Raw genomic sequence first — 17,513 nt, forward strand, 5'->3', positions numbered from 1 at the left:
TTGCTACTTTTGGGTAAACCATTTTATTGGGGGGAGGTGGGTACGGGGATTGAACTCAGGGGCACTCAACCACTGAGCCACATCCCAGCCCTATTTTGTATTTTAGTTAGAGACAGGGTCTCGCTGAGTTGCTTAGCACTTTGCTTTCGCTGAGGCTGGCTTTGAACTCGAAATTCTTCTGCCTCCGCCTCCCAAGCCTCTAGGATTACAGGTGTGCACCACCACACCCAATCTGGTAAACAATTTGTTATTGTTGCTGTTTTTTATTTGATTTGATGCAGTGTTTTTAAAATGTTTACTTTTTGCTTTTTAAATTTTTGGGGGGACTAGTGACTAAATCCAGGACTTTGCACATGCTACGTAAATACACTCCCACTGAACTACAGCCCCAGCCCTTCTCAACCATTTTTAACACTATAAAAGGAATTTTTAAAACAAGCAAAATCTGCATCCATTCAAAGCCAAAAATCTATACATATTCTGGGCATTTGGGTAAAAAAAAAAATTTTTTTTTTAAAGAGCTACATGTAATTAAAACCATTGGTCTTTCTATTTTCAACTCAGAATGTACCCTGATTTCCTTGTGTTGGTTTTATGTTTCCATAAGATGCATTTTATTCACTTAAGAGACCTTCCTGTTCAAATCATGAACTGACAATCCATAGTAATTCTATCTAGAGTTGTGTGGCTTTCAGACAAGAGTGACACACCTAACCCAAGAATCAATGCGTGCCTGTAGCAGCTTCCAGAGCTTTTTCAGGAGAGCAAATAAAATTTATTTTCACAAGTCATTCTCATTGCCAGCAGAACTTTTTAGTAGTGCATGTTTATTTATATCATGGTAATAATTAATAAAATATGGTGTCTAAAAATGAATATGACTGAAAATTGTGCCCTAGATACCAAAGCAGGGAAAGAGAGGCTTCTTAGGAAAATAAATAATACAAAAAGAGGCAAAGAACTATTCTTTAAAAGTGCAAGGAAAAAGAGAGAGAGCAAAGAAAAATGCTTCCCTTTTCTTGATGAGAAAAATGGTAATTTTTTTAAAAAAATAATTTTTAGTTGTAGATGGACACAATAACTTTGTTTATTTATTTTTTATGTGGTGCTTAGGATTGAACCCAGTGCCTCACACGTGCTAAACAAACTCTCTACCATTGAGCTACAACCCTAGCCCCAATAGTGGTAATTTTTGAAGTTTAAAATAGATCTTCATCAAATAAGCCATTTGGAATCAGGATGGAGGAAAACAACTTGAGAAGTTGACTACCCACCTGTGTGAGAGTACTTGCAAATAATATTTAAATGGTTTAGATCTATCCTGTATTCAAGGATACCAAAAATACTAGTTAAATTCAACTGGCTACTATCAGAAAGAAGCATAAAGAGGTACTATGAAATCAGGCTGTGCCATCTGTTGCATTTGTAGCCCTAAGCATAATATTTAAGCTCTCTGCGCCTCAATTTCCTTCTTTGCAAAGAGAGATAAGTCTGATCTGGTACCTTCCTCATAATTTTTCGGATCATTAAGTGAGGAAATGCCTAGACACTGCTTAACTGGCACATGTTAAGTACACAATAAATGGTAAACCAGTCTGACCATTATTATGCATTTATTCTTAGGATTTGGTTAAAAAGATGAACAGAGCAGAGACCAGCAAACTGAGGAAGAAAGCAGCACTGTAGAACTAGGGGGAATTTTCCACTCAGTCCCTGAGCTCTGGCCATATTTTTCTCTAGATGTCAGTTAGCAATCCAATATGAAAACAGGTACAAGGATTTGGAAGAGAGACCCAAGGGACCAGAAAAGTGAAGGGGTGAGCAGTTCAGTGGAGGTTTGGGGTTGAGAGGTGAGCATGAAGTTGGTCCCCTGCCCATTGGGGAAGAGCTACCCTACAGAGCTGTGTGGTCCGCATCTCTCTCTTCTAGATACATCCAGAGAAGAGGCAGGGCTCCCATGACCCAGGGGAAGGCCGATCATGGTGATGAACATGATCGTGAAACCTAGGGATTCATGCCAATGATAAGAACCATTAACCTTTAAAATGATCATTGGATAATTTTAAAAAGACCTTACCTTTTTCTTCCACCAAGACCTTGTTTATTATTTAAAAATTATTTTTATTTTGGTACTGAAGATTGAACTCAGGGGTGCTTAACCACTGAGCAACACCCTCATCCCTTTTTAATATTTTATTTAGAGACAGGGTCTTGCTGAGTTGCTTAAGCCCTCATTAATTGGCTGAGACTGGCTTTGAAACTCCCGATCCTCCTGCCTTGGCCTCCAGAACTGCTGGGATTACAGGTGTGCACCAACCAGCATGCCCAGTATGACCACCCTATTTAAACATGTACATCTTCAAGCTTCCTATCTCCCTTCTCTGCTTTATTTTCCTTGAGCACATTGGAGCACAATGCATTATTAAATTGCAGCATGTTTCTTATCTTCCTGGTAAGTGCAAACTAATAAAAGTAGACTCTTCTTGTTCTTGTTTTGCCTGCTATCTTTTAGTACCTACCACAATGCTTAGAAAATAGTATTATGACTGTTTAATATTTGCAAAATGAAAAGAAAGGATAAATTCTCAGTTATCTTAAGGTATTTATAGTGTGGTAGTAGATGAGCTCAGGAGGCATTTCTGAAGTTTATGTGGTGCTCAGATTATGCATAAGAAATAGTGTCATTAACAATTTGACTTAAAAAATTCTGGATCCTTTAAACCCATTGAGGCAGCACATAACATTAGAATCCAGTGCATGGTGTTTAAACTTTGTTTCCCCAGAATTTAGAAGCTGGAAAAAGCTTCTCAAATCTTCCAGTTCAACTGTTGTTATTTAAAGAAGGGAAAGAGATAGAGGAGAAAAATTCCAGAAGTCAAAAGCTAAAACATCAGTGACAATAATACATGAAATGCCTACTACATCTGAGGTAACTATAGAGCTTTTGTTCTTTTCTTTTTTTCCTCATAAAACTCTTCCAAGATAGATATTATTATACCTATTTTGCAGATAGGAAAATCAGGGCCTCATTCTTCTTCTTCTTCTTCTTCTTCTTTTTTTAAGAGAGAGAGAGAGAGAGAGAGAGAGAGAGAGAGAGAGAGCGTTTTAATATTTATTTTATAGTTTTTTTTTCCGGCGGACACAACATCCTTGTTTGTATGTGGTGCTGAGGATCGAACCCAGGCCTCACGCATGCCAGGCGAGCGCGCTACCGCTTGAGCAGGGCCTCATTCTTAGGAATAAGTAGAGCAGGGATTTGAATCTTGCTTTGTCTGAATGCAGACTTCTACTTTCTCCAAGGGTTCAGCTTGCGTTTGTGTGTAAGCTTCAACCTGCTCCCTCCAGAACTGTGCAGGAGACCTGTTAATTTGAAAAGATGTCAAGTTAGCGCCCCATGGGCCTTAAAACTGAAATGTTTGCAACGCCTGCTCTGAGCAGATGTGCTGGGTTGCAGTTACCCTGTGATGTCTGTACCCAGACTGAAGATCCGTATCAAGACAAGGAGCAAACCAAACCGTAACTGTGAGAAGAAGCTGCCATGGCTTTCCTCATTCTCTTCTTTTTTAAACAAACTAGACTGTCAGCATCGGTGTGAATGTTGAGTGCTTCACAGTAGTGACCCAGGAGCTAGTGTACTTGACCCAATTCAAACTCTTCTGCTTTTGTTCTCAGAGGCTGCCTCACCTTCTTGAAAAAAGAAAAAAAAAATCAATGCTGGCCAATCTATGTCTTTGTAGAGTGCATTTGACTTAGGAGACAGCCCTTTGGAGCTACATCCCGTGAATAAGGTGGGTGAACAAGCTGGATAATATTTTGAGTCATAAGTAAGCTGGGAATAGGGTGCAGTGATACTGATTTTGTCTTGTAGTTTATTAAACAGTCTCTGAAAGATTTTGTCAAGAGCTTCTAAAAGTGCTTTAACGAATGTCTGCAATGTTGGAAAAGCACATCAGCCGCCAAGGGTCTGCTTTGAAGGGTAATGGTCACTTGACTACATCAGCTCTGTCTGGGGTCTTTAAGAAGATGTTGAACCCTAACTATAGAGTCCAGTCTTGAATTATGACTTCAGGTGCTATCACCTTCTGCAATAAGACTCTGTCTGCATTGTTATGAATTGTAGTTCTGCAATAAAAAGAACCAGGATGTGAGTGTTTGCTCAGTAAACATGGTTCTCCAAGGCAAAGAAACCAGGATGCCAATGGCACCTCAGAATCCTGAGAACCTAATATTCACAGGAACAAAAAGTAATATGCCGAGTTACACTAAAAACTTAAAGAGAAAATAGACAATGAGATAAGCGGCAGGTGGGGTGGGGTGGGGTGGGGTGAATAATGTTTTTATGGTTCTGGCTCTAAGAGGGAAACCAGGAAATGTTTGAAATGATATTGTTATCTGGTTAGGGAGCCTGTTGTTTATAATGAATTAGAGGCACAAGGAGGAAGTCAGTCATGATATGTTTAGTCTGTGGCCTTTCTAAGATATTTCAATATTTAGAATTTTAAAGTGAACTTTGTATGAATGTCACTTTACACTGAAAGTGACACATCAGAATTAAGATATTTCTCTTAAGAAGAGTTAACATTTTATAATCCCCAAAATGAAATCTCTCAATCAGAAAGCATTGGTGTTTTAATAGTCTTTTATCATTTAGAGGGAAGCTGGGTAAGAATAATTGCAATATGTTTTAATGATCTGAATATGAAACTTAAAGCATTCAGACCAGATTTTAGTACATATTTCCCATCTTCTGAAACCACTGAAAATGGTTTTTTTTTGTTTTTTTTTTTTTAAAGAGAGAGGGGGGGAGAGAGAGAGAGAGAGAGAGAGAGAGAGAGAGAGAGAGAGAGAGAGAGAGAACTTTTTAATATTTATTTTTTTAGTTTTCGGTGGACACAACATCTTTGTTTGTATGTGGTGCTGAGGATCGAACCCGGGCCGCACGCGTGCCAGGCGAGCGCGCTACCGCTTGAGCCACATCCCCAGCCCCTGAAAATGTTTTATTAGGTGACATATTACAAATGAAGGCCTCTGTAAACATTCAAAGCTACCCTAAATCTAAATCATTTTGGTTAATATGATAAAAGTGAGAAGAAGAGGAAAAGTATTGTACAAACCCAGGGTAGAAACAATGTAGTGAACAAGTCTTGTCTCGGGATTACAAAGATTAATCCTTCATTACAGTTGTCATTAAGAGTTCTCTCTGGCCTAAGTGGCAGAGAACCTTTCCCACTCACCACTTCTGCGTGAGTTCAGGGTTCATAAGTCAGCAGATTGTTTAAAAATCTTCCATAATAGAGGTCCTTGTTTTCAGGAGATCCTGAGAGGAAAATCGAGCTCTTCTTTGGCCATATCATTTAGCATTTCAAAAGAATGTGTTTTGAGAAAGCCTTTGCCTTTTCACCTTGTCCTGTTGATTGCGTTTGTGGGAATCTCAGAGAAGGGCTCTTCAGAAAAAAGACACACCATTGGCCTTGGGCCTCTGACCGCCTGTGCTTCCCCTCAGTGGCCCTGTTCCCTTCCTCTGGAGCAGTGGGGTGAAAAGTCAGGACAGATGGAGGGGGAAACCTTGCTTCTGTTTTTCACAGGTCTTACAATTTCATGCAAATCATTTCCCAGCTGAGTTCTCTCTTTCCTCGGCGGTTAAAATAGGTTTTAAAATGTTTACCACATAGGACGGTGGGGAGAATCAGATGGGAGAATCAGTCTGTTCATCAGTAAGTGGTTTTTCAGGGAATATTCATGCCTGGGCTACCTGAGTGGGCAAAGCTGGGCCTCCAGCCTCCAGGGCCTCTGAGGGCACTCTGCAGGGCTGATTGATGGGTGGATTATGGTTCTTACGGAGGGTCTGATTCCCACTACATATGTTGTACCCATAAATTCCTTCCTGTCTGCCACTCTGAAGTCCTGAGATAGCCCCCATCTCTGTCCCAAGGCTGGACTACAGAGTATCAGAAGGGACACACTGAGAAGTTGTGTGCGTGCGTGCCTGTATGTTAGTGCGTGAATGTATTTTAAGTCCTTTGCTTCTTTCCTCTGTCGCTACCCCTTTTAAACCCTGTTAAGAGACTGAGAGGGGGCTCCCAGTGAGAGAGCACTTGCCTAGCTGTGCAAGGCCTTGAGTTCCATTTATAAAGGAAAAAAAAAAATGTGAGAGAGGAAAGGAGGGAAAAAAGGAGAAAGAGTGAGAGCACACAAGCACACTAGGGGAAAAAAAAAAAAAGGCATTTTTCAGGAAAGGAAAAGGCGCAGTTGTTTCTTCCCCTCCTCCTAAGAAGCCCCCTCTGAGATTCAACTATATGTGAAGATCAGAAGAACGTGAGAGACGGCTGGGAAAACTTTCTCACAGCCAGGAGCAGGAGGAAGCACGAAGCCTGGCCATCTGAGACCGACGGAAACCCACACTTCCACACCCAGAGCAAGAGCGGGTCCTTCAGCCGATTAGGGTGGTCAGCCAGGGAGCGGGGCAGGGAGAGGAGTCTTGCAGTGAAGGTGGCAATGTCCTTCCAGGATGGGGTGGGAGTACCCGGGCCTGTGGACACACCAATCCATCCTGACCCCAGAGTATGTATGTCCACCCTTTTGTGCAGAAAATGTGCAGGGGCGGGGTCCATGTAGGCAGCTGCCCTGGTCCAATTCCTCTGCTTTTCCAAAGGAAGGCAGTATCCACCTGGGACCCTGAAAAGAAACAAACAAACAAACAAACAAACAAACACACACACACACACACAAAAAAAAAAAAAACAAAACACTGGACCTCTTGCTAAAAGTATGATATTCCCCCACCCCCTTGTTGTCGATTGGACCCAGGAGTGCTCCACCACGGAGCTACATCCTCAGCCTTTTAAAATTCTTTTTTTTAAAAAAAAATTTTAAAATTTTGTAAAATTTTGACACAGGGTCTTGCTAAATTGCTCAGGCTGGCCTCAAACTTATGATCCTCCTGCCTCAGACCCCCAAATTGCTGGGATTATTCGCGTGGGCCAATTTGCTCTGCTCTGACCCACTTTGGGGTCTTTTAGAAGCTTGAGTGAGAAACATTTTATGCTGAATTTTCTGACACACATCTGAGGTCGACCGTCACCTCTGGGTTGAACTGGAATGAAGGAGCCCCATCACTTTGCCCTAGGCCCTTTCTCGATTTGCTTTCAGTAAGCTTTTTGGTGAGAGGAAATCAGTTTAACATTGAGGAAAAAAATATATATATAAGGAACCACTTCACAAATCTTGTTGCTGACCATGGTTAGTCTAAGGCTCGGGCCATGGTGTCCTCTCCATGGGACAGCAGTGGCAATGCTTCTCTTTAGTGTCAGCGCTGGAGAGCTAGGAAGACTCTAGTACCCTGGTGACAAGTTTGTTTCTGTCCAGTGAGCACTGAATTTGCTATGCGGTTTGTTTCCTGCTAGGTTTCTGAAAAGCTTAGAATTACATAGCAGACATTTTCTGTATTAGCCTCACCTCTCGTTTTAGCTTGATTTTTGTCTTCATTTCTCTGGCTTTGTTTTTAGATTCTTTTTTTGTTTTTAACTTGCTGTACTGACTAAGGTGCATGTATCTTTATCATCTGCCTAAATCCTCTGATAAAGCCAGAGGCAAAGAAAATGTCCAACAAGTCGTATGCTCTGCTCCTGTACTAACATCACAATGGTAATCTGACAGTCCACTGAGAGTGTTCTGGAAGAAGATAATGTGCCCATTAGAAGGCTCCCAGGTCTTAGATGGCAGTTTGAGTTCCTGCTGCATTTTAATAAGCTGATACTTGAGTTCCTGTAAGAGGCTCTTGTGAGTTTGATAACTGTGTGTCCATCTGCAAGAAAGTTCATCTTTGAACCAATTATTTCCTTCATCTCTACCCCAGGCACATTATTCTTCTTTCACGTCCTCAAACATGCCAAGCTCTTTCCTACTTCAGAGCCTCTGCACGTACCATTTATCTCTGCTTAGACTGTTCTCCTCCTCTCCCAGGCTGCCTCCTCTCCCAGAACAACTGGGGGAGTTTAAAACAAAATTGCTGTCCATGTCCTTTGGCAGCTCAATTCAATTTCAGTCTTTGTGGGTGGGGCAAGGCATTGATATTTTCTGAAAATCTTCTCAGACGATTCTTATTTTCAGCCAGGGTGAGAAATACAATTTTGAGTCTCAGCTTAAATGTCAGCTGCTCAAAGACGCCGTCTTTGACCACCTCTAGAATATAGCTATTATGGTCTTGCCATCTGTGCAGCACATTTTCTGATTCCTTTATAATGGTCACCGTAATTTGTTTTTGTTACCTGTGTTTGACTATTTGTTTGTGTCCCCCATTCTTCCCCAGGATTTAGGTGTTGAGAGGCAGGGAGTTTATCTGTCCTGGTCTTTTTTCTGTACATGGTATCAGGCCCATAACAGGGTTCTGAATCTGCCTGTGTCCCTAGGCCTTTCCTGTCACTATATACTGTCTCGTGACATTCACAGGGACTGCATAAATCCTTGAATACTTGAATGGACTCTATTCTTATGGCAGGTAGTTTTTAACCAAAGTATCACCCTCAGAAAGAAGATTGACAGTTATTTGGGGATTTGGGGCATGGTGGGTTGTGACCACATCATGCAAGTTAAAAAGTTGGTTTAGGTAATTCAGCCATAATCAGAATAATTACAGATGGCCTCCACACCTGGATTGCAGAGAGACAAGAAAAGCAAACGTATGTTTTTAGGCAAATAACGAAACTCGGAGGAGTCTGAAAACAACTCAGCGTCCAGTACCTCCCTTCACAGGTGCAGGGCCACCCAAGCAAGGGCCACTGCATGGGGCCACAGGAGCTTTTGCTATGGCTGTGTCTGTTCTTTCCAAATTATTATTTGGTAGTTACTAAAGCAAAGCAGATAGCTCACCTCCTGTCTTCATACCATCAAGCTGACCGTGTGTAAGCTCTAAGGTATTTTTCCCTAAGTTTAAATTAACCAAGACCAGTCCATGTGGGGGATGTGTGTGTGTGTGTGTGTGTGTGTGTGTGTGCGCGCGCGCACTTTATTTCACTTCCTTAAGGAATCATCATGGTTTCTCACACCTCCTGTCTCCAGTTGCATGTGGTGATTGATTTGTTGAAGGAAAATAGAGGCATAGGGGGGAGAAGTGGTCCAGGGAGGGATCAGTGAAACACAGACCCAGCTGTGCAGTAGGGGCCTCCCTCTGCCTCTTGGTGGGGAGGTTTCACCGTCTCATGGAGAGAAGTGCACGTGTACACCCCCAAACCCACACAAACGAAACCCCCTCTGCGGAGAAGCGGGCCACAGGAAATTGACTTGAGCACAGGAACTTGCTAATCGCTTTTGTCACATTCAGATTGTCCCTGCTCCCTCAGTCACCTCTGCGCGCTGAGCCCGACCAGCTCGGGTTGGATTCTCTATCAGCCCAACTTCATGCTTTAAGTTCTTCCAACATGAAGCAGTCGTAATCTTGGGAAGGAGAGAAGTACCAATCCTCGAAGTAAATCACCAGGCTGATGAGGCTTCGCTCGCTTTTGTTTTGACAGATCCGTGCCCAGTAAATTTGATTTCCGGAGTCAGTCATCTTGGCGTCTTCTTCTACGACAGGTAAGAATTTGTTTCTTTAAAAATATTTCTTCAGCATCTACGGGAATCTTTCTCATTTTATTTAGCTTTAGTTTAGGCTGAGCATCGTGGTTCTCTTGTTCTACTTGAGAGAAGGAGGGAGAGTGGTTCTGATCTCCTCTCCCCTTCAAAGTCCTAACAAAATGCATCTCATTTTTTGAAAACATTAAACATGATGATACGCAGCCTTTTGGTTTTCCAGATGTTCTCCTAGAAAATGCACTGTTTGTAATTGACTAGGACTGAGCTCAATGAGCTAGGTGGTTTGAATATCACCCAGTGTGTGATGAAGTAAATCTAAAGATCCTCTAACGAGTATAAACATCAATTTAAAATTTTTCTAGTTTGGAAGCAGAACCAAAATCAAAATGATGTAGATTTGGATCCAGTGTTTTTAGCTTGTTTGTTTCCCCTATTGACAATGCTACTATCGACTTTCTAAAAGTAGTATATAAAGTCTATGTTTTGAAGTTAAAATTGGCTTTTGAGATGGTTTCATTTAGAGACAACTTATGAAGTACCAATTAGTTGCCTGGGTTGTAAATAAGAAAGTCTGGGAAATCACCAGTTTTAGGTGCGTTATTAAATCACAGCTGCCAGTGAAGAATTCAAACAAGCAACCAGTAACCAATGTTCACTTACGGGTTCTAAGCTGGTGCTTCGGAGGGGATGAGAGAAATATAAAGAAATATTTCCTTTGAATGACCCCATAGTCTAGTAGTTGCAATGAGACATAAAACCCAGGAAGCAGTGTAAGATGGGACTTTAGTGACAAAGGGGGTGGCATGGGCTGTCACAGTTACAGGAGTTCCAAGGAGGGGCTCTGGGAGTAAGCTGGAGGAGTTGGGAAGGTAAGGGCTTGGCAAGGATGTGAAGTTGGAGCAGATGGAGAAGGGGAAGGTTATTTTAGACAGGGAGGACGGCATGGGTCTTTGCACAAGTGTGAGACTGACTTGGAGATGACTCCAGTTGAAGAGATGGCCCAAGAAGACAAGAAAGTTTGTTTTGCACATTAGAGAAAATAGGATTAGAAAGCTAGGGAGGACCTTAAGGGGAAACTAAGGAGCACAGACTCCATTGGAAGGAGTCTTCTTATGGCGCTAGGTTCCGCCTATCAGTTCTCTCTGCTCTAACAGAATTCCAACTTGAGCGGAATTTGGGGATCTTTGCCATCCTTGGGGTTGCTTTCTTATCCCTGCACCTGTCTGTGGCCCTCCATTTGTCCCCGACTATCTTCCCCTTAGACCGTCATTTATGCAGAGAAGGGATTGTGTGGATTGGGGTGACCTCCATCTCCTGTTTCAACATTTTCAGGAGGCCCTTCAGGGCTCTGGTAATTGAAGTGGCCTTCTTCATGGGAGAGCGACTGGTGGATGGATAGGCTTGTCTCTGGTTCTCAAAGACCAGTCCTGGGCTAGGCTGGGCTTAGTGGTAGAGCACTTGCCTAGCACGTGTGAGGCACTGGTTTCTATCCTTAGCGCCATGTAAAAATAAATAAATAAAACAAAGGTATTGTATCCATCTACAACTAAAAATTAAAATAATAATAATAGAACACCAATCCAAAAGTTCCGTGAACTATGTGTTCCCTTGCATATTGGAATGAGATGTTATGGATACTCTGCTGTTCTTTCCCTGGGTGTTCCTTTAGGGAGTAAGTATATCATGATTCTTGGGCCATGAAATATCTGAATCCATATAATAACAAACTTATAGTATGGTGAATAAGAACCCTGACACTGGAGCCATATTGGCTTGTGCTAAATCTTGGTTCTATCATTTTTGGTCTGTGGGAACTTCAGACAAATTACTTAAATCTTTGATGTTCCTATTTTTAAAAAATCTGTAAAATGGCTTTAATGGTAATAATAACTGAAGATACCCACCTCAGAGGGTTGATGTGGTCATAAAATGGTTATTTTATATATATATATATCATATATATAATAAAATGGTGTGATATATATTACGTATACACACATGTGTATATATATATGTGTGTGCATATGTGTGTATCACTTAATGTAGTGCCCAACATAAAATACACACTCAAAGATGTAGCTATTATGATTCTCATAAAAACTTGTTGAACAAATGACAACTATATGACCTGACTTGGGAGAAAGCTACCTGCCGACTAGCTTTTTAAATACCAATATTCCTTTCAAAGGAAATTGGTGGCAGAGACTGAGAATCGACATTTTTTTTAGGCACCAAGTACAAACTAGACACAGGAGTTGGGTGTTTTATAGAGATATATGAAAAAAAGAAAATCAGATTAGAGACTGATTTTTCAAGTCTTTCTCTGTCACTTTCTCAGGCTCCTCTGACTATGCGCTGCCTCATTTGTGGGCACCTGTGGTTGATGTTGCTCTCTAAATGCTTTGAGTGGAATTATCGAGGTGCTCGGAGTCAGAGGCAGAGTGAGAGACATTTCTTCCTTGGCCAGATTAGATTAATTTTTAATCTTTACAATATTTCCATTTCGGGACTTGGGACCATTTTGAGAGCGAGTGTTGAAAGTACTTATTTGGGTTCTAGATGCTTGGGCCTGGGTGAAGGCCAGACAGGATGAAAAAGATCCTGTTTCCCCTTCTACTCCCTAGAATAGAGATTCTCTTGGATTAGAAAGCCCCTCCTTAAAAATGCAAGTACAGCTGGTACGTTAATTATCCAGGAGATTCTCAAGTATGTGTGTAGATTACTTTAGTCAGAGAGTAATATTGTTTTCTTTCTAGTGAGAACATAGGGAGGAAATCTGGGCCTTCGTGTGTGGAAAGGGATGGGCAGGAGTCAGGATGGGGTGCCCCGTGGAGGCTGGAAGACAGCATGACAGTAGGGGGGGATGGGTGGGCAATGAGAGAAGCGGGGTGTCAGAGAACAAAGGGTGAACAGAGGGAAAGGCGGGGTTCAGAAGAACACAGCCCTTTCATGGTTCAGTCATTTGATTCCAGCAGCTGTGTGAATGCGCTGAGCAACTTCTTAATGACTTGCATAAAATATCGCCCAGCTACTCCCAGAGATTTGTCTGATTCTAGGCTGGAATAGTTGCTCCTAAGGCCGACTGGACATCAAAACCACCGGAAGAGCTTTTAAGAATTAGAAATTCTCAGGAGCAATGGTGCACATCTGTAATCCCAGCAATTTGGGAGGATTGAGGCAGGACTGCAAATTTGAGGCCAATCTCAGCAACTTAGTGAGACCCTCAGCAATTTAGTGAGGCCCTGTCTCAAAAAAAAAAAAAAAAAACAATAGGACTAAGGATGTAGTTCAGTAGTAAAGCACCCCTGGGTTCAATCTCCAATACCAAAAACAAAACAAAACCATAAAACAAGATCTAATTTGACTTGGAAGCAGTGATTTTATGGATGGGGATTTGGGAGTCATTAATCCAGAACCTTCCCACTGGGGCCATACACACTGAGATGGTACATTGAGTAAGCGCTCAAATGAGCCAAACTATCGTCTCTCTCGTGTGATGGATATCTTCACACAGAAAGCATTTTTTTTTTATTTGAATTTATTCCTTGGAATGAGTTCGTGGGAGTGGGATGACTTGGTCAAGAGTGTGAACATACTTAGCTTAATCATATTTACATTTTAATGTGCAAACATAGAGCGCCACTTCTTTAAAAACACGCAGAGGCTATATGTTATTATTCTGATCTCAGAGAAAGAAGTTGGCTTTCAAGGGAGAAAGTGCCAAATCACTTCTCCCACAAAATAGAATACAAATGAATTGCTTTTGGAAGAAATTTCCAGAGAATTGCTGAATGTTCAATGACTTCTTGGAGCTTAAATTGGAACAGTCTTATCTGTGCACTTAGTTTCTCGTAAAACGGATGTCAGCAGTGACCTCTTCCCCATTTCATAGAAAAGAAAGCCAAGGAACCAAGGCGGTGAAGTAATATGCAGGATGATTCTCATCATATTGGCCACATAACCTATTTGGCTTACTGTTAAAATAAATAAATGACTGAGTTGTTTGTATGCATGACCTCATGGGGATAAAGCACTGTAAAATAAATGCATGGGGGATGGGTAGACACGTAATTGACCAAGATATGAGATAGACTTCCCACCTTTTTTTTTCCCTGCATCATTATTATTCATTATTTGTATAATCTGCTCCCCTAAAAGCAGGGTCATCATTTGGGAATAAGATGAATTTTCAGTAGTTTCAGTGGGGAAAAAAATGCTATTGCAAAATACCAAGTGACAGAAGACAGTGGTGTTCCAGAACCAGCCTGCACTTGCTTGGAAGAAATGATTGTAATATTTTTGTACATTTTGCAAGCCAGTGTTTACTTCTATTTCTCCGTGTAGTCAAAATACTTTATGATGGTGTGCTTGATCATCTCTCTTCCTTCTTCATTCAGTGAGATCATGTTGTAAACTACAAATTGGCTGAAATAGAAGTATTTATGCCACAGAAATCAGAAAACACAATAAATCAGGCTCTCCACCTTCCCCCGCCACCCAAGACCCTGCTTTAAAATATTTTGCAGCATACCACCAAGGAACTGTGGGAAATGCAAATATGGCAATTTGACAGTACATGTCAAGATGTTCATATGCTTTATCCATTCATTCCATCCCTGGAAATTTATTCCAAACAAACAATTCAAAGAAGGAAGAAACACGATGAAGGAACACATGCACTGTATTATCATTTATAACAGTGAAATCTGCTAAACACTAAGCAACAGGGGTTTTGGCAGCTTTAGCTCCATGGAATATTTTGTAGTCATTAAAAGTCCTAGTTAAAATTAGTTATGAAAATATGTTTGATGAAATGTTAAGTTAGAAAAGCAGAATTAATATTTTCACTTACATCTAATTTTATGACGATAAAAATTAAATGTGAGCCATTTAATTAGAAAAATGAAAACATTCTGTGTTAGAATGGTGAAATAGCTGAATTTGCTTTTTACTTCATTTATTGTAGTAGTGGTGTATGTGCATTTAAAAATTTTGGAGAAGATCTGTAAAGAAGTGGCCTTGAGTAGTTTTAATATTTAAGAGGGTTTTAAAAGGACAAGGTGAAGATGTTTGCTGTTCATCCCTGGGCAGGATTTTTTTTTTTTTTTTGTGTACCAGGGATTGAACCCAGGGGGTGCTTAACCACTGAGCCACATCCCCAGCCCTTTTTATATTTTATTGAGAGACAGGATCTCGCTGAGTTGCTCAGGATCTTGCTAAGTTGCTGAAGCTGGCTTTGAACTTGAGATCCTCCTGCCTCAGCCTCCTGAGACACTGGGATTACAGGTGTGCACCACAGGGCACGGCTGGGCAGGGTATTTTAAAGGGAGTTTCAGTCCAAGCAGCCCAGAGTGGAAGATGCTAAGGGGGTTCCATAGAGCCGCTGAGAAAGGAGAGGAAGTGCCTGGGCCTTGAGGACTTGCAAAAGTAGACGGCAGGAATAGAGACCAGTGTCCTCACACATACGCTAGGGCCAGGGGTTTTCTGGACACAGCTCTCTGAGAAATAGCCCAGAGATAAGCTACCCTCAAAGGCCAGAGGGAGCAAGAAGAGAACATTTCTCAGGAAGGGACAAAGAGATGCTGATCTCAGAAGTAAACAAGATGTATGTGAACAGCTCCGTTTTAATCAGGGGAAAAAATAAAAATAAAAAGAAGACTCAGACCAGAAAGCATACAATTCTTCTAAATCATGGGTTCTCAAATTTTAATAGGCTCAAGAATCACCTGGAGTTGGGGTTGGCTCAATGGTAGAACGCTTGCATGGCATGTAAGGGCATTAGGTTCGATTCTCAGCACCACATATAAATAATAAAATAAGGGTCCAACAATAACTAAAAAAATATTAAAAAGAAAAAAAAGAATCACTTGGATGGGTGAGGAAGGGTTAAAGTATCTGGGGGGCCACCTCTAAGCATTCTGATACAGTTGGTGTGGGAGCTGGCAGGAATGTGCATTTTTAGCAAGTCTTTGGATGTGAATGGTCTGTAGGTCAGGCTTTGAGAAAACACTAACAGACTGAAGGAAATAGTCTGGTTTGATCCAGGGAATGTATGTGTGTGCACACGTGTGCGTGCCTCTGTGTGTTTGTGGGTTTTGCAGGTGAGGCTGTTCCGTGGAGGCTCAGAATATCCGAGTGGCCGTAGAAGAGGTTGTGATACTAAGATCATCTCCTTGGAACTTTAGCGATTGTCATAACTCACAAATAGCCTTTAATGTTTTCTGTTCTTTTTACACTGAAAATTATTCTTTTACTTTATTTGTGCTCCCCATTACCAAGCTTCTAATCTCTGTGGTAAATCAAGAGCCCATCTTCACAAAGTTGGAGGCCCATTTCAGGGCCTATTGGATGTGTGAGGGTCTGACCTCTGGAGTCCTCCTTCACAAGCACCTGACAGCCACCTTGGTCTCTGTGTAACTGGGTTTTTCATTGTAGAGAGTTTTTTCCTCATCACTTTTGGTCACAAATTCCTTTGAGCTTTGATGAGAACCAAAGACCTTTGAGAAAAAGCAAAAATTCAGGTAGGTGTACACATTTGCCATAGATTTCAGGGGATTTAGGAACCTGCTAAAGCCCATCTCTTGACTCCCAGTGATCCAGAGCCTTCACATTAATAATTGCTGCCTCAGAAGTTATTAGTGCAGGGGAGGAAGCCTTACAGAAGCTGAGAAAATCAAACCTCCGGGTACGCAATGTCAGATTAAGGCATAAATGCTGCCTCTCCAGTTAATGGCTGAAAGGAGGACAAGATGGCGGATATGCGTATAGTTTTCGAGCATTGGATTCTTGAATCAAGTAGTACAGGGGGGCTCAAGTTGGTTCCTTTCAGAGAATATAGGATTAGTGTTCTAAGCCCTCCATTCTAAGCCCTGAATTTTTTTATGGGAAGCCAAGACCAGCTCTCATTTGGGAAGCAGTTTCTCAAGTCTAGCGTTAGGATCCTACTTACTGTCATATGTGATCTTGGACAGCACAAGAGATGCAGGCAGGCTGTAAATACCAGGCTGGCCAACCCCAGAGTGCAGTGAGTGGTGAGGGACCAACTGGTAGCGTCCTGGACACCTAGCCAGGCTGCTTTCCGAGTGAAGCCACTAAGTGGTATATAATATGCTTACTTCTAAGATGTAGCTTTTCCTGACTGAAGCTGAACACCTGGTGGGGCCCTGATGACTTTGGAGATACTCTTTTTGCAGTGTGGAATTTTGACCACTGAAACCCAGTTGGCCATCTTCTGTTAGTAGGGAACTGAATTGCCATTTGGGGAATTGTATGTTTGGGGTGAAAGCTCATGCCTTTGTTAATCTCACATCCACTTGGCCTGTGATATCAGGCAGGGTATGGAGACTTACTCCAAACCTTTGTTTCAGTAAGCCAATTCTGCTGAAGGTGATGAGATGAAGACTATGTTATTATGTCATGGTTACAGAGGGGGTTGACACAGGGTGGGGAGGGCAATGCACCCATCTCTAGTCCTCCAAGATAAAGTCTGTGAAATTGGCCAACCATTTATGAAATACAAGTCTGGATTATCTATGAGGGATAAATGATAATCGTACATCTGTCTTTGGGGTAGAAAATGAAAATTTATAACATCTACTCATTTAGTAAATATACTTCATTTTTTTATAACCACTTAAATTATTGCACAACCATTGTTAGGTTTCTTGCCAACTTTAATATTCAAATCATATGGCATCATATAACCCCTAGTTACAGCCCTCAAAAGACAAATAAAGGAGTGTGTTGGGGGGTAATTTGCCTAGTGTGTACAAACCCTGGGTTTGATCCCCAGCATGGCTAATAAAAAAACAAAAAATCCAAAACCCAAAGCAAAAATGAAACAAAACAATAACAACAGCAAACGCATATGAATGTTCCTTAATTTATGATGGTTTGACTTATTGTTTTTGACTTCATGATAGTGTCTATACAGCCCTTTGTTT

The 17,513-nt window shown here is 41.4% G+C and overlaps 1 protein-coding gene across 2 annotated transcripts in view; it reads left to right on the forward strand.

Moving 5' to 3' along the window:
• Nucleotides 1–233: 233 nt before the first annotated feature.
• Rhoh (ras homolog family member H) overlaps nt 234–17,513 on the forward strand; it is a 44,002-nt gene continuing 26,722 nt past the window's right edge. The window contains exons 1-2 of one of the 2 annotated variants that reach the window (XM_021722708.3): nt 234–3,788; nt 9,510–9,570. The gene's annotated coding sequence lies outside the window, so the exon portion shown is untranslated. Of the gene's footprint in view, nt 3,789–9,285; nt 9,571–17,513 lie in introns of those variants that run through there. The other variant, XM_078021217.1, reaches the window with a different exon arrangement.

Source organism: Ictidomys tridecemlineatus, chromosome 9 (assembly GCF_052094955.1).
Source record: "Ictidomys tridecemlineatus isolate mIctTri1 chromosome 9, mIctTri1.hap1, whole genome shotgun sequence".
Lineage (NCBI taxonomy): Eukaryota > Metazoa > Chordata > Mammalia > Rodentia > Sciuridae > Ictidomys > Ictidomys tridecemlineatus.